Genomic DNA, 15,656 nt, shown 5'->3' on the forward strand with positions numbered 1-15,656 from the left:
AAATCCTAATGAACTTAAACTCTGCAGATCAATTAATACACTGACCTAGGCTAAGATAAACTGAGCAGAATGTCAGTTTTGAATAGAACTTCCTCATCTGCTGGAAACTTCTCCACATTCTCTAAAACCAAGAGGCAAAATCATACAGAATTCTGTGTACTATCAATACGGAATTTATGACTATAGAACAAAGTGGATGGTATGAAATATATTTCTTAATATTTAAAAATTATTAACAAACATATCCATGCATATTATTTTATGTCAAACAGAGAAATCCAGTGCATATATTAATATTAATTTGCATAGTTGATTTGTTTATAAACCATGAGAAAATGAAGATGAATATTTCATGAGAAATTTATGGAAATTTAATTCAAAGAAAGATTAAAATTTTCATAGTTTCCAGTTTCAAAGATAGGTACAAAATAAGTCAGAAAATTTTTAAAAATAATACAGACCACCTCAATGCCTAAACTACTTATGCCTGGACATTTCAAATTTTAAGATAAATACAACGTGTACTGTAACACAACCTACAGAAGGTGTTTAATTCCTGTGAGGAATTGCTGTAGGACAAATTTCAGAAGAAATATTTCAAGGTTCATTCATCAAAATAATTTGAAATTGTGGTCAACATATCTCACTACATTCCATGTGAAACATAATTTTGCTTGTTCTATGTTATTAAAATCATCATTATGAATGTAATTTATTTTCTCTATTACATTCTGAGAGGCAAAGGAGACATAAAAGACATAACCCCACTTACTCGAGAGCTTCAGACTACTGGATGTGGGAGGGTCAATGTCTTTTTTTTAATACTAATGAGCTAGGGTCTAGAGATCACTGTGTGCTGACTCGATCAGAAATGGTTTCATAGACTGTCTCCAGTCTGGATCGCTTTCTTATTATTTTATGCATGGGCTATGGAAATAGCCTTTTCACTTGTCTCTCTGTCTCCATGTCACTTTTTCCATCTGTTTCTGCGTTCCATAGAAGATTAACCTTCTAAAATCCTGCTTTGATCTTGTCACTGTCATGTCTAAAAATCATTAGAACCTGTCTTGTCTGCATCTCTTAAAATAGGATGGGTATCCTTCAGAATGTGTGAAAGCTCACCCATTGAAGGTATAAAAAAAATCTTAATAATATTTAATAATATTTTAAATTTATATTTATTAAAAATAATTACAATTTACTAATACTTAATATATGATATTGCTCAATTTTTATTACTGAGTATATAACAAAAGTTTGAAAACAGTCCATATGACCAAGTGCAAATATATTAACCTTTCTTTTGTTTATAACCTTATCTCTAAAGATTTGTCTACATAAGAAGTCTTTATAGACAAATCAGTCCACTTACTATGCTAAACATTGATTCTATTCTTTTAAATACCATACTAGCTTATATTATTCCTCCTCAAAGGAAGCTCTTTCTTTCTGTCATATGCTACTTTCAAAGCACAATCTAAATTCTAACTTCTTTGTAAGACTTTAGTTGGTTATGCTTTATAAGCAGAAATGCTCTGACTTGCTGCAATCATTTGTTGTTATCTACTGTCAAGTTGGCTCCAACTCCTAGCTACCCTATAAATGAGTGATGTCCACAATATCCTGTCCTCAACAGCCCTCCTTTGCTTCTGTAGACTCATGCCTGTGGCTTCCTTTATGGAGTCAATCCATCTCACATTTGGTCTTCATCTTTTCCTGCTGCCGTCTACTTTTCCCAGCATCGTTGTGGTTTTGGAGAGCTGTGTTAGCTCATGTTAGAGTGTCATCACATGAACCATCTTGCTCTTGTGAGGCTGTAAGTCTCAGAAACAATGTATTAGGCTAGGTGGATCATTGAAATTTCTGTATCACTTAATATGAATGAATGAAATACTTTGTTACTAGATTTTCTTATAACCGTATCAGATTATAGAGTTAATCATTCTTTTCAGACCTTTTTTTAGTTATCTTTAGGTCTGCATGTGTCACTCAATTAAGCCACCTAAGACTTATTCTATTTTTCACAGACCCTAAAAGAAAATTCAACAAGGTTTGCTAGGAATTAGTGCTAGGAAGCTAACTGCTCTTCAGCAATTAATTAAATTGCATTTTATTAAAAGTTTATTAAAGTGATCGTTTCTTAACTTTTCCTTTGTCGCATTTTTTTCCTAACCTGTGAATGTCTTTTAAGTAAAATGGAGACAGCAGCTTCCCTTTCTCTAAGCCTTGATCAATGATTCTCAATTCTGAAGATAATTTCCTCTATATTTATTCCTTTCTTTCAGGTAATAAACAGTTTTATTGAATGTTCCTTTATCATTATCTTAGGAGACAGTCTAGCAGAGTGACTCCATTTCTTATTGACCACACTATCTTGGGGAAGTTACTTATCCTCGTTGAAATGCAAAGGTGAACTATGCATGTGTATTGTGCACACGTATCTGCAGACTAATACACATTACCTATTCAAGCACTCCATACCATTTATTTAATTCAACAAGCATTTTTAGAATACTTTGTGCCAGAAACTATTTTAGATGCTGAGGATTCATCAGTGAACAGCAAAACTTTGGAATTCCTGCACTTTACATTTTAATGGGAGAGGCGTTTACGCGGGTGTATGTGTGTTAGTTATGATTACAATTAGAAACTAGAGTAAAACAAGCAGATATGAGTGGGACACAAGTTTAGAAAGGGTGACAAAGAAGGACTCTTTGCAAAGGTGATATTTGAACAGAGGCTTGAATGACATAGATTGAATCAGACACGTAACTATGTTCTAGGCAGGGGTTAGTAAGTAGCTAGCCAAGAAGGAGGAGTGTATGCAGAGGTAGAGAGGAAGGAGGTGAGACTGGAGAAACAGCTAAGGTCTGTACCATAGATACAGGACCACTTGTAGACCACAGGAAGGATTTTGCCTAAATATGATGGAATACATATGATTTGTCCTAAATGGGACGAGAAGCCAGAGTATCTCTCTTAAGTGATATAACTAAAGCAGCATTGGATTTAGTTTAGGGTTATTTCCAAATATTGTAGCTACTTAAAGAAGTCCTCACGACAAGGAAAAAGAAATTACCAAACTTTTCTTTATTGTTTTAAACACAAAATACACTTGCTGAAATTTAAAATCAGTTGCTTTTGTTTCAGGCCTTGTTAACTAGAAGAGACTTCCTCAGTATTTTGATCCTTTTTATATAAAGGTGTTTCAAAGTATTTTTTCTTTTTTCTTATTTTGTTTTATCCTCTTTTGTACTTTATTTTTAAAGGTAGGAAATATTTGGTGCTAGTAAAATTACTTTTTAGTGTTTGGTTTCCTTTTCATTTGGAGCGTAGCCTCCATTCTTCCATACACAAGTAGCTATGACGAGAATTAAGTCACTTGTTAAAATTTTAAGAGTTATGTTGGGGATAAGTTATAATTTTCATGACTAGAATCCCTGTCAGAGCAACTGTGAGAGTTATGGGACTTGCTTTATATGGATATATTAATATATATATATATGCTTTATATATTTTCTAAATATATAACATTTATACTCACACACAACTATACTCTAAAAAATACCAGTTTTGCTTTGTTTAAAACTAAGCTGTTGAGAGCCCAGAAGCAAAACCACACATCTATGGACAGCTAATTTTTGACAAGGGACCCAAGAACAAACACTGGAGAAAGGAAAATCTTTTCAACAAGCAGTATTGGGAAAACTAGACAGCCACACGCAAAGGAATGCAAGTAGACCATTATCTTACACCATACATAAAGATTAACTCAAAATGGATTAAAGACTTGAATTCAAGTTCTGAAACCATAAGACTGGAATAAAACATAGGCAGTGCACTCTTCAACATCAGTCTTAGCAGTATCTTTTTGAATATTGTCACCTCAAGCAAGGGAAACAAAAGAAAAAATAAACAAATGGGACCACATCAAACTAAAAAGCTTTTGCATGGCAGAGGAAACCATGAACAAAATGCAAAGACACCCCACAAACTGGGAGGGAATATTTGCAAATCATATGTCTGATAAGGGGTTAATTTCCAAAGTATATAAAGAACTCACACAAGTCAACAACAAAAAAAGAAACATCCTAATCAAAAAATGGGCAGAGGATATGAACAGACATTTTTCCAAAGAAGATATACAGATGGCCAGCAGACACATGAAAAGATGTTCAATATCACTAATTATTAGGGAAATGTAAATCAAAATTACAATGAGATCTCACCTGATATCCATCAGAGTGACTTTTATTAAAACAACTAGAAATAACAAGTGTTGGAGAGGATGTAGAGAAAAGAGAACCCTTATGCACTGCTTGTGGGAATGTAAACTGGTACAGCCACCATAGAAAACAGTATGAAGATTGCTCAAAAAATTAAAAATAGAAATTCCATATGAGCCAGCTATTCCACTTTTGGGTATTTATCCAAAGAACGTGAAAACACTAAATCACTAAATTGAAAAGATTTATGGCTCCCTATGTTGATTGCAGCATTATTCACAATAGCACAGATTTAGAAACAACCTAAGTGCCCATCAATGGATGAATAGATAAAGAACATGTGGTGTATATATACAATGGAATACTACTCAGCCATACAAAAAGAATGATGAAATCTTGCCATTTGTGACAACATGGATAGACCTTCAGGGTATTATGCTAAGTGAAATAAGTCAGTTGGAGAAGGCCAAATACCATATGATTTCACTCATATGTGGGAGATAAAAAACAACAACAGCAAAAAAACACATAGATATAGAGATTAGATTGGGGGAACTGGTGGGGAAGGGGTAGTGGGGAGGGCGAAAGGACTAAAGGGGCACATATGTATGGCAATGGATAGACTTTGGTGGTACACATGATGCTGTCTATATTTTGGCTTCTGACCCAAAATATATTGATATGTGCCTGAAATTTATATAATGTTATAAACCAATGTGACCTCAATAAAGTAAAAACAACAATACTAATAAAATATACAGCTATTAACATAAAAAAGAACAGAATATAACAATAAAACAAACAATGGACTGGCATTACATTTTCCACTCTACAGTTATTTTCCCTCTATGATTATTGCATATTACTGTGCTCCAAACAGTGTTCTTGGCACTGGGGATAGAGTGGGAAACAAATTTCCTCAGGGATATTATATATTTTATACTCCAAATGAACTGGAACATTTTTTTCTTTTTGGTGAGGAAGATATTTAACGTTTTTCTTCAAGATTTCCTTAATTTACCTATAAATTGAACCAATGAACATGAACCTCATTGGCCATACATCAATGATAGTATTCAACAGAACATACATTGCTTTCTGAAAGTGCAAAAATTTCTCACAGAATATGTCCTTGTCTCAAAAATTGGCAATCTAAAACAACGCAAAAGTTTTATGATTCTATGTCAGAAAGTTATTCCAGACAGCTTCAAAATTTGTGTGAAACAAATGGGTCTTGATTCACCATATGTGATGGCCTATTCAATTGACTAAGATATTCAAATTCCAGAGCTTTCTGGAGAAAAAAAAACCCTGTTCTGTGGTTTTTGTGGGAGATACACAACACTTAAACCTCTTAATCCATAGAAAAGGGATTATGGAAACAGGTTTTGGAATTTGCTAACTAACAGATTGTGGAAAGTTGCCTTTGTCATTAAGCAGGTGGTTAGCACCATTCTGCAGTTTTGCAGGCTTAATATGAGTTTTCTGTCTCCCAATACTGGAGGAAATTATTATAAATAGTTGTGAGGAGAGCAATTAGGAATGGTAATTTATTCTCCATGGCATTTTATTAAGCTTCACAAAACTCAAATGAATCTCATAAGAAAAGGATTATGAATTCTAACTCATAATTTCTCACAAATTGGATTACATGATGGCTTCTTCAAAATTCTAACTTAAGAATAAATACTGCTTCATTCAATATATTTTTAAATGTTAACCTATTGGCCTTTTAAAAATATTTTTTTTTATCTTCTGCTGCTGAGAATTAAGCACTGTCATAAAATCCCAGTTCAAGAGGTACGGAATGTGTCTATTTCATATTTTTATTTCTGATCTATAGTTCTTGCTAGTCATTAAATGTGAGTTAATAGTTATTCAGTTGTAAGACCATAAAACTCAAGATTCTGAAGACTTTTTCACTTCAAGATGGATTCTAGTGGAAGTTCTCGGATGAAAATCTTAGATTCTTATAAGAAAATTTTGAAATGAACCTAGATGCTTTTAAAATGCATTTCTGGCTATTTGGTTTTAGTTATTAAAACAATGCTTTCCCAAAGTAATTTCTATCAAGAAAATTTTAATATGTTCACAGTAATAAATTAAGACGCATAATCTATTCTTTCTACAAAAGCTATAGTTTTTTAAATCATGGGCGGCTATCTTTTCTTGTCACAATATTTGGGAGATGAATACCTTGGAAAGGGTTTACATAAATTCAATGTACACATTTAAAGGTAAGTGAAAAATGGCCTAAATTACTAATAAAAGGACTTTTTTAAGAATAGTTGAAGATGTTTTTAGTTAGCTATAGGAAAGAATGATTTCTCCAAGGGAACTTTCACATGCTTTCTAAGATTCCAGGGATGATAGCATCATCCCTACCGAAGCTAAAGATAGTGCGTGTCCCCCTCAGTGCACAGAACCAGAATCAGGCATGAACATTAACAGCATCTCCAGGTACCCTGTGTAGTTCAGGTGTCATACAGAAGAGTACATGCGTGGAAGGACAGGACCTGTTCATTCCCCATTATTTGAAAATGTGGTTGGAAATCTTAAATGGAGTACATGACATAAACTGACTTTGTTTTTTGTCTTTTAGTTTTAAGTGACCAATTGACTTTTCTAGGACAGTATATAGTCAAATATGCCTAGTAAGTGCCCCACTTCTAGAATGGGAAACATAAGAATCTAGAACCTTATCAATCAGGCAATCTGATCTGAATTTGCTTGGAATCTCTGATCACTCATTCTGACTTTGATGATCACATACATCTGAGATTTAATAAGAGAATGCTTCAATGTCACTCATCTTAAAATAATTGGAATATAAAAATATTTTTAGACCATGAGCCTGCATTTATTTTGAGATGTCTACTATGCACCCAGAATCATGACATTAAGTAAAACAGAGGTACTGTGTCCCTTCACACCTTATAATTAAACTTAAAAAGTAGATATGGATTCTTATTAGATAATTAATATTTTTCAGGATACAATTAATATCATATAATATTTTTTCTATTTTTAAAAGCCATTGGAAAAGAAAATGTATACTTAGTTCATCTGATTTTGCATAGTCCTTTTTTTTTTTTTAACCAGATCTTTTGTGCTTTGGTTTTATAGACAGATGTGGAGTTGTGTTTGATGAAAAGGTATTGTCCCAGAGAAGAATGTCCAAATGCAAGATCTGGCCCGAAGTGTTTACTGATGTTACCAAACCTCAATAGCCTGCTGTATAACATGGAAAAGGCAATATCTCAGGATTACTCGAAGGATTACACAAAATCCTTGGTATGTGAGTTGAACAATGGATGTTTTGCCCTAAAACTAATAAATAAAAAAACCTTTTATTTAGAGTAATCAACATGTTTTCCATATTCACGGTAAAACTATAGAGCAAATAAAGGACAGCATGAAGGTTTGCCAGGTTTCCACATGTTCTTCAAAGGTGGCATTCCATTTAATATGTTTTTAAAATAGCAATTCATCCATTTTTTAGTGGAAGAAAACTTGCATTCTGAAATGAACTAGTTTCTGTGAGGGCAGGAAATGATTTGTATGATGTGCTTCCTGCTCAAAGGAAACTTGTGATCCCATTAGGCACATGACTTATATTCACACAATAATTAAAGGGCGTAAGTGAAAGAATACATTCAAATTAAAAACTGGGGCATAATCAATAACTATCTGTAATGTGATGAATAGACGAAGTCATTAGGAAGTTAAAAAGCTTAATTGAGGTCTGGAGTTTCCGTGACCTATTGGAATAATTCAATTTCCAAAGCTCAAATACAAAAGGGTTTTTAATCAAATATATTACAAACATACCTCGTCTGAAATTCTGGAAAGTTAGCAATTATCTGAGTGAGAAATAAAGCACTAATTATTTTAATCCACAATAGGTTTCACGAGTGTCTGCTTAGAATCTACAGTTTGGGATATAAAACAACTTTATTTGGTAGTTATGCTTGTGTCATGCTTTACATAATAGTAAAAGACTTTCTGAAAAAGTGGATAATAGTTTATGTACCCAAAGAGATTTTATGTTTGAAATGCAATATGGTGTGCAATGTTTATTAGGTAAATAACTTTGTTTTGAGCAAGAATGGCCTCTCCTCTGTATTTTAAATATGGATTTCAAACACTAGGTATACTTCAAGGGAAAGAGACATGTTTTAAGGAATAATGATATGTCATTTTGCATAAAATATTGAATTACCTAAACCACTTACTTGTTAAACATTTATTTACATTAAATTAACAGTACAAAAGAGCATTTGAAGTATTAATAGACAGAAAAATAACTGAAGACTGAAGTAATGAACATGCTTCAAAAGTAGTTTCATCAACACAGAATTTGAGTAGGAGACCCAGAGAAATGAAGGAAGATATTCATTAATACTTAATCATTAAAATATTTATTGTTTATTCTTGTTATCAATTTATATACTCATATACATTATTTATTCAGTTTCTTTCTGATTAATGTCTCTCATTACTAAAGTTTAAAATGTGAGATCATTTTCTTAAGCAATAAATCTAAATTTGGAAAATAATATAATTTGAATAAAAATGAAAATTTAAATTATGAAAAAGTAAAAGATAGTTGAATTGCGATTATCATATACAAACCTCTTGAGATAATTTAAGTACACATTAATTGCATTAATAACTGAACTAACCGTGAAGTCATCCTTACATATGTATACAGTAAGCGAATTATAACATTTCTGCCTTATGAAAAGATTTAGAAATAATCACTTTTATTACGATTCTAGCTTGTTGTATATGCTGCAAAAGAGTCAAAGAATTCTCTCAGAAAACCCAAGACTTCTCTGTTATTGTTGTGTGTTTTTATTTTTTTGGAGAGGAAGACTAAGCTTTGCTTTAGGTAAGAAACTTAGACTTCATTGAATTTTCAGATTTATCTGACAAGATCAATAGCAAGAGTAATTTTGGAGGAGTAGTTTTTCTATTTTAAACAGGCTTTATGGTTCTCCATGGCTCTTTGGTACACGACATTTCTTGACAAACATGGACAGTTCCAGTTTAGGTGGATAATACAAACATTCTACATCAAGGAAGTCCTTATATCTACTGATGGATAATGGTGGGAAATGTCCTTTAATATCAAAGAGAGAGCACGGCTAATTGATTCACACTTCAGACCTTTGCTCAGCCTTATTTCTTAGCAAATATGTATTTTCTTTTGTTCTTAGGGTCATAAATATTCTGTATCCTCTAATTTCTCTAATAGGCAAAAGGCAAGAGATCTCCAACACATTATGTGAATAAAAACAAAATATTTCTCACAGTTTCCTTTTAATTTAGTCAGATTCCCTTAAAGGGAGGCTACAATTTCTGATGTAAAATTTTTCTCTGTAACACTATTTTTTCAACATTTATCAAGCAATATACAAAATGTTTATTTTTTCATGTCATTATTTGTCAGTTTAAAAATCATTTTAACTGATTTTAATCTGCTTGTTAAACTGAACTTTTTGAATTTAAAGCCTGAAACTAAAGGATCTTATATGAAACCTTAGGGATATTTGAATCATGCGGAAACATTAAATTATGAGGGAAACCAGACTCTCCATAGGAATTTTCGCTCCTGCTACGTCAAAAAGAAATTCCTATGTGTGGTACTCTTGTTCTATTAAATACTTTCATAATTTCCTGAAATTTCATCTGCTTTAGAGTATCAGCTCTTCACCTTTCAAGGGACAGCTTACTTTCAGTCTCCACCTTGGTCAATCTAAAAGATTGATTTTAGTAATGTCAGTAAATTGTGAATGTTTCAATATACATACATACTCAGAATGTACATTTCATTTCGTTCAGAAAGGCAAACCCAATTACAGATTCGAGTCTTTTCTTCTCCTGAATTTTTGTATTCTTTCTCTTTAATTTTGTTTCTATTTAAAGAGCTATTCTATTTTGATAAAGTTATAACCTGTATTTTCACAAAATTTTAGTAAGCATTACAATAAGAGTTATTACACTAAAATCTTTATATTCAGATCTCAAAAATAGACTGATTTCTATTTTTATAGAAACTTCTTGAAAATTCCATGACAAAGTTAGCCTTTTTTGCCTCTTCCCTAATATTTTTGGATGTCATCTATACTACTTCTTCCCTTCTACATTATTTTTTGGGTTTGTTTATTTTTTTTTTTTTTTGAGGAAGATTAGCCCTGAGCTAACATCTGCTGCCAATCCTCCATTTTTTGCTGAGGAAGACTGGCCCTGAGCTAACATCCATGTCCATCTTCCTCTGCTTTATATGTGGGACGCCTACCACAGCATGGCTTGCCAAGCAGTGCCATGTCCGCGCCAGGAACCAAACCAGTGAACCCCAGGGTGCTGACGTGGAATGTGCGCACTTCACTGCTGCCCCATGGGGCTGGCCCCTTCTCTTCCACGTTAATATTGAGTATTTTAGCCCAAGTTATAGAAACTTTCTTAGCAAACTCTATATGATTTTTTGCTCTTTCCTTCACAAACTTCCTTGATATGAAAGTTTTCATGGGAAAATCTTGAATGTGAGGACAAAAACAGACAAAGAAACTTGGTAAAAATTCCACTTTTTTCTAATGGATCAGAATGTAGCAAAGGAAGTAGCTTTGCCCATGAAAGAAATGTAGGGACACGTATAGCTTCTTAGATCCGGTCTCTGAAATTTTAGATTAGTTCTAACTTGACAGGAAGAAGAGAAATGCTTTTACCTGAAATATTCAGATTATTCAGGTAAAATGTGTTTTTTTCCTTTTTGTACCTTTATTTTTCTTGAGTTTCAACTATATATTGAGATAATTACAATTTTGCATGTTTTTCTGTAGATAGGGCTTTAATAGTTCTGTCTGTGACTGGAGATATCTAGTTATATTTAACTAAAAATATTAGTCAGTGTACTTAAACTGATTCCCCTACCTTTGTCCTGTGAATAATTTCATTTACCCTAATATCTGCAATACTTCAAAAGTATACGCTTTAAGTTGTATTTTTTTCAGCTTGAATTTTATCAAGAAAAAACAAGTGGCTGTAATTGTTACTGATTATCCTTTTTTTACATATTCATGTAGTTTAATAAGGAAAAATGGGTCTTTGCAGTTAACAGTGTTTAATTTCAGTCATTTGCAGCAACAAAACAACTCTACAGACAAGCAAAATTAGCATGAAGTACTATAAACATATATTGCAAACTCTCAAACATCCTGGTGTACTATATTCACTGTATGGATTATCTGCATAACTTTTAAATGGCATGCTGTTATCTGCGATTGTGTTGGAATAATGTTACCTACTCACTGCTTCCAGATGGACAACCTGTCTGGTCTTCCCGACAAAGCTCCCAGGTCATCAGCCTGCCAGAAATCCCTGGATTTAAGCCTTGGTTTTCCCATAAATCCTGCAGCTTCTAATCAGTCAGCTTTCTCTGCCAATCAATCTTTTCCCAGGTAGTCTCCTTTAGCTCTCACACTGTGTGCTATAAGCTGAGGCTTTGACAAGCGGTTGTACTCTTAAAAATAAAGTTTAGGTGTCTTATAAAGTAGAGATCAAAACTGAGAAATCTAAGAAAGAATTTTCCCAACTGGAAACTTATCCTTCCTGCTGATGTTAAAGCAGCTTTACTGAATTAAGTAAGGTCTGGATGTTATCAGAATGCAATCTAGACTTTAGACCTTATATTTATTTCCATTAATATTTACATAACATTGAATATTTTAGCTCTTTTGGATTCTGCACCCAAAAGAAAACAACTTTACAGTCTATTCAGCAGAGTTTTAGTCTGTGGAAATTAAGTAATTGTAACAATGCAAGCTAAGTAAATGTGACAAATGTGAATATTGGAAGACAAGTACAACAAGGGAAAGAATAGAAATGAATTCATTAAGCAAGTATATATAGTGTAGAATGAAATATTCTACCCTATGAATCTATTTTATAAAATATTTCGAAATACTTTGTTATCAGAAATAGGTTATTTTAGAATTTATTTAGAATTATTTGAAAATAAAATAATTATTTTAGAATGTTGAATATAGTGAATATATTACACTTCATTTGTTCATGCAAAAGAGTGTCCCTGTAAATATGATTAAACTTGGTCTGTAATATGATTGTTTATAATATAATATATTAGAATTATAATATACATTTATATATAATCAAATTACAGACCAACTTTAATCATATTTACAGAGCCACTGTTTATATAATATTACATATTATAAATATAATATATAATATACTATATATATTCATATTTGTATGTAGGCTGATTATAGCCTCTACTTCTAATACTCTAATATAATTTGACTCTTTGAAATTGATTGTTTAATGAAAACCAGATCATTTCCTATAATTAGTTCAACAAAGACCAGGGGTGTTATCACTAGAAAAGTTCTATACTGTCTTGTTCAGACAAGGTAGGAAGGACATAGGAAACAACAGAATTGAAATGGCTGTAAGAGTAATTTGTAAAGAAAAATTTTGAAAGCTGGATTTGTATACTGAAATATACTAGACGCTACTGTCCAAAATGGTCTCCATTAGCTCCATGTGGTTATAGGCATTTGAAATGTAGTTAGTCCCAATTGAGAGGCACTGTAAGAACAAAATACACACCAGATTTCAAAGACTTAGCATGAAAAAAAAACTGCAGTGTATCTCAATATTTTTATATTGATTACAGATGGAAATGACTGTATTTGGGGTATATTTATTAAGATTAATTTCCTTTGTTTCTTTTTAATTTTTTTATTAATAAATTTTAAATGACATGTAATCCACATTTAAGTCTTATATTATATTTCTTTCATAGTGCACAGCTTTCAAATATTTCAGAGGATTGACATGATTGGTGTGAAGATTTTTCTACTGACTTTCAATTCCCTGTACTCATCTTGAATATATCTTTTCTTTTGACGAATCCTACTTACTCCATGTTAAATCCAGGTCAGTTAACCTGTATGCTAATGTTAAAAAGTTTTATTTAATTTGAGATTATCATATGAATAACCTAATTTGGATGCAGGTATATCTTTGCTACAGTTCTTTGATATGTCTGACATACATCTAAGTAGAGGTCAGCGTTCTATAGTCAAAGTCAAATCTCCATTAAATTCTAAAGGGAAATCTAGTTGTAAACAGAAAATAAAAAGGAAAGGTGTTTTATTCTCATCCCTCATTTCTTGGAACCACAAAAGTGAAAGAAAGTATTTTACTCTCTGCTTTGTGGTTATAGACATTGTGAGAAGAATCTGTTTATTTTATTCTTTTACAAGGTATTTCCTGAAAAGTTTTATGGTGAAGTTATTTTTTCAGAATTATGCTGGTTTGATATTGTTTTTGTTAATAAAATTCTTTGTGTGTAAGTTATATATATTTTAGCAAAGGTTTATTTTGAGCAAGTTAGAGCCAGATTCAAATCAAGAAACCAGGATTGCAGCTATAAATGGAAGAGGGAAAGGGAATAAGAACAAAATAAAATCTTCCAAATGTACCCATTATGTAAATAATCATGGCCCATTGTATTAATGCAAGATTTTAAAAAAAATTGTCATACTTGCTGGTCTCCTGCAATTTTTTTAGAAATGGATTTTAAAATGTAGGTAGATATTCAATGCTTTTGATAAGTGACTTTTATCTATCTTGCAGTGATTTTGGATGACTGTGACATCTCAGGGTACAAGAAATAATATTACTGAATTAAGAAAAAAAGGTGTATTGAAATACTTACAGAAAAATTTCTCTCAAGAAATCTTTTCAATAAAGATGGTGTCCTACTTCTTCATATTCTGATTAACTGGATTGTAGTGTTGAGCTTCATTCTGTGTGATCGTGGGAAGTTGTCCATGTAACATGCCTGGTATTCTATTACTTTAATTGGGCATGACTATTGCTTTTATCTGATAAATTAGATAGCCACTAAGTATGAGAAAGTGGAACCAATAAATTAATCTATTAAAATTTCGACTACAGAAGAATAATAACCATTGTAGCCTTAAACCTGTAACAGCTTCTCTTTGAAATATTGTCGGGCAATCTGAGCTTCCCTGAGAATGTTGAAACACACTTGAAAGGAGGTAATGTTTCCTTTAATAGAATATATTATGAAAAACAAACAAAAGAGATTTAATAAATGTAGGTGTATAGTTGTTATAGAACCTATTAATATTCATTCCTATTGTATATATGTAAATTGGACGCCAACATTGACCACGTATGGGGAAGACAGATTTATTCCACTGATTTCTTTGGACTTCCCAGCATAATGTCTCTCTCTTTGCCTGCCCTCAGCCAGGACCTCACTGTACCACTCTCACCAGCGACCTGCTTATTCCAACTTCAGTCCGTGTCCACAACCTGTACCCTATATCCCATTTCCTCCTTTAGCCCCTAGATGAGATAAGCACCCACAGAATCTTGCTCACTGCTCTGATATCGGACATCTAACTGTATGTGTTAACATTTCTGCATATAGACTGTGAGGCAGCAACGTCTAGGAACTGTGGAGTGTTTTGGCTCGTAGGTAAGTACTTGATTCATACAAATCCTATCAATCCTTCAAAATCTAGCCTAATGGACCCTGCCTTCATTCCCACCCAACCATAATCATCCACAGTGGTCTGCCTCTTTTCTGAACTTCTGGAGTTTACTACTCTTTAAGAAACATGAACGAATACGGCTGCGTCTGAACTAGATACTACAGAGGAATCATGATAACAGAGATGCCTGCTCCCATGGGGCTCCTATTCCACTGGGAAAAGATAGATAACAAATAAGAAAATGAATTAATTTCAATATAATTTAACAACACATTACATACAATCGTATATGTAAATTGCAGTTATTCAGCTAGGATTGTTATAAATCACACCTTAGGATGAATTACTTAATAAACTAAGCAAATGGCTTTATCCTCAACACTGCAAAGAGAACAGTTACATTGAGAAGATGAGAATCTTGGCTGAAATTAAGGAAGAAAAGAATAGTATTCTTGGAATTTAATCAATACTAGCTAGAAAGAGAGGCCAGAACAAAGGGGTTGAGATAGCCATGGAGCTACTTTGAAGAGCCAGAGAGGCATTTGGGCCTTTTGGTTTGGTGAGGGGGAAAGAAAGCCAACATGTTGCAGAGTTATGTCAGAGGTGGTTTGACGGAATTTGCTACTTTTCTCTGAGCCATCAAAGTACAACTGCGTAGTGTTTACTGTGAAATCTGTTAAAAATGAAACACATTTTAGACAGAAGTTATGTCATATTTATTTTTTAATGTCCATAAACACCCCTGTAACAGAATCAGTTTTATATCCAAGGTGACTGAATTTTTAAAATTCTGTTCAAGGTAACTTTTTAAGCAGAGGGATTTTTAAATAATTCTAAGTGACTGATCTGGAGAACTGTCTTCCACAATTTTCTA

This window comes from Equus asinus, chromosome 18 (genome assembly GCF_041296235.1).
Source record: "Equus asinus isolate D_3611 breed Donkey chromosome 18, EquAss-T2T_v2, whole genome shotgun sequence".
NCBI lineage: Eukaryota > Metazoa > Chordata > Mammalia > Perissodactyla > Equidae > Equus > Equus asinus.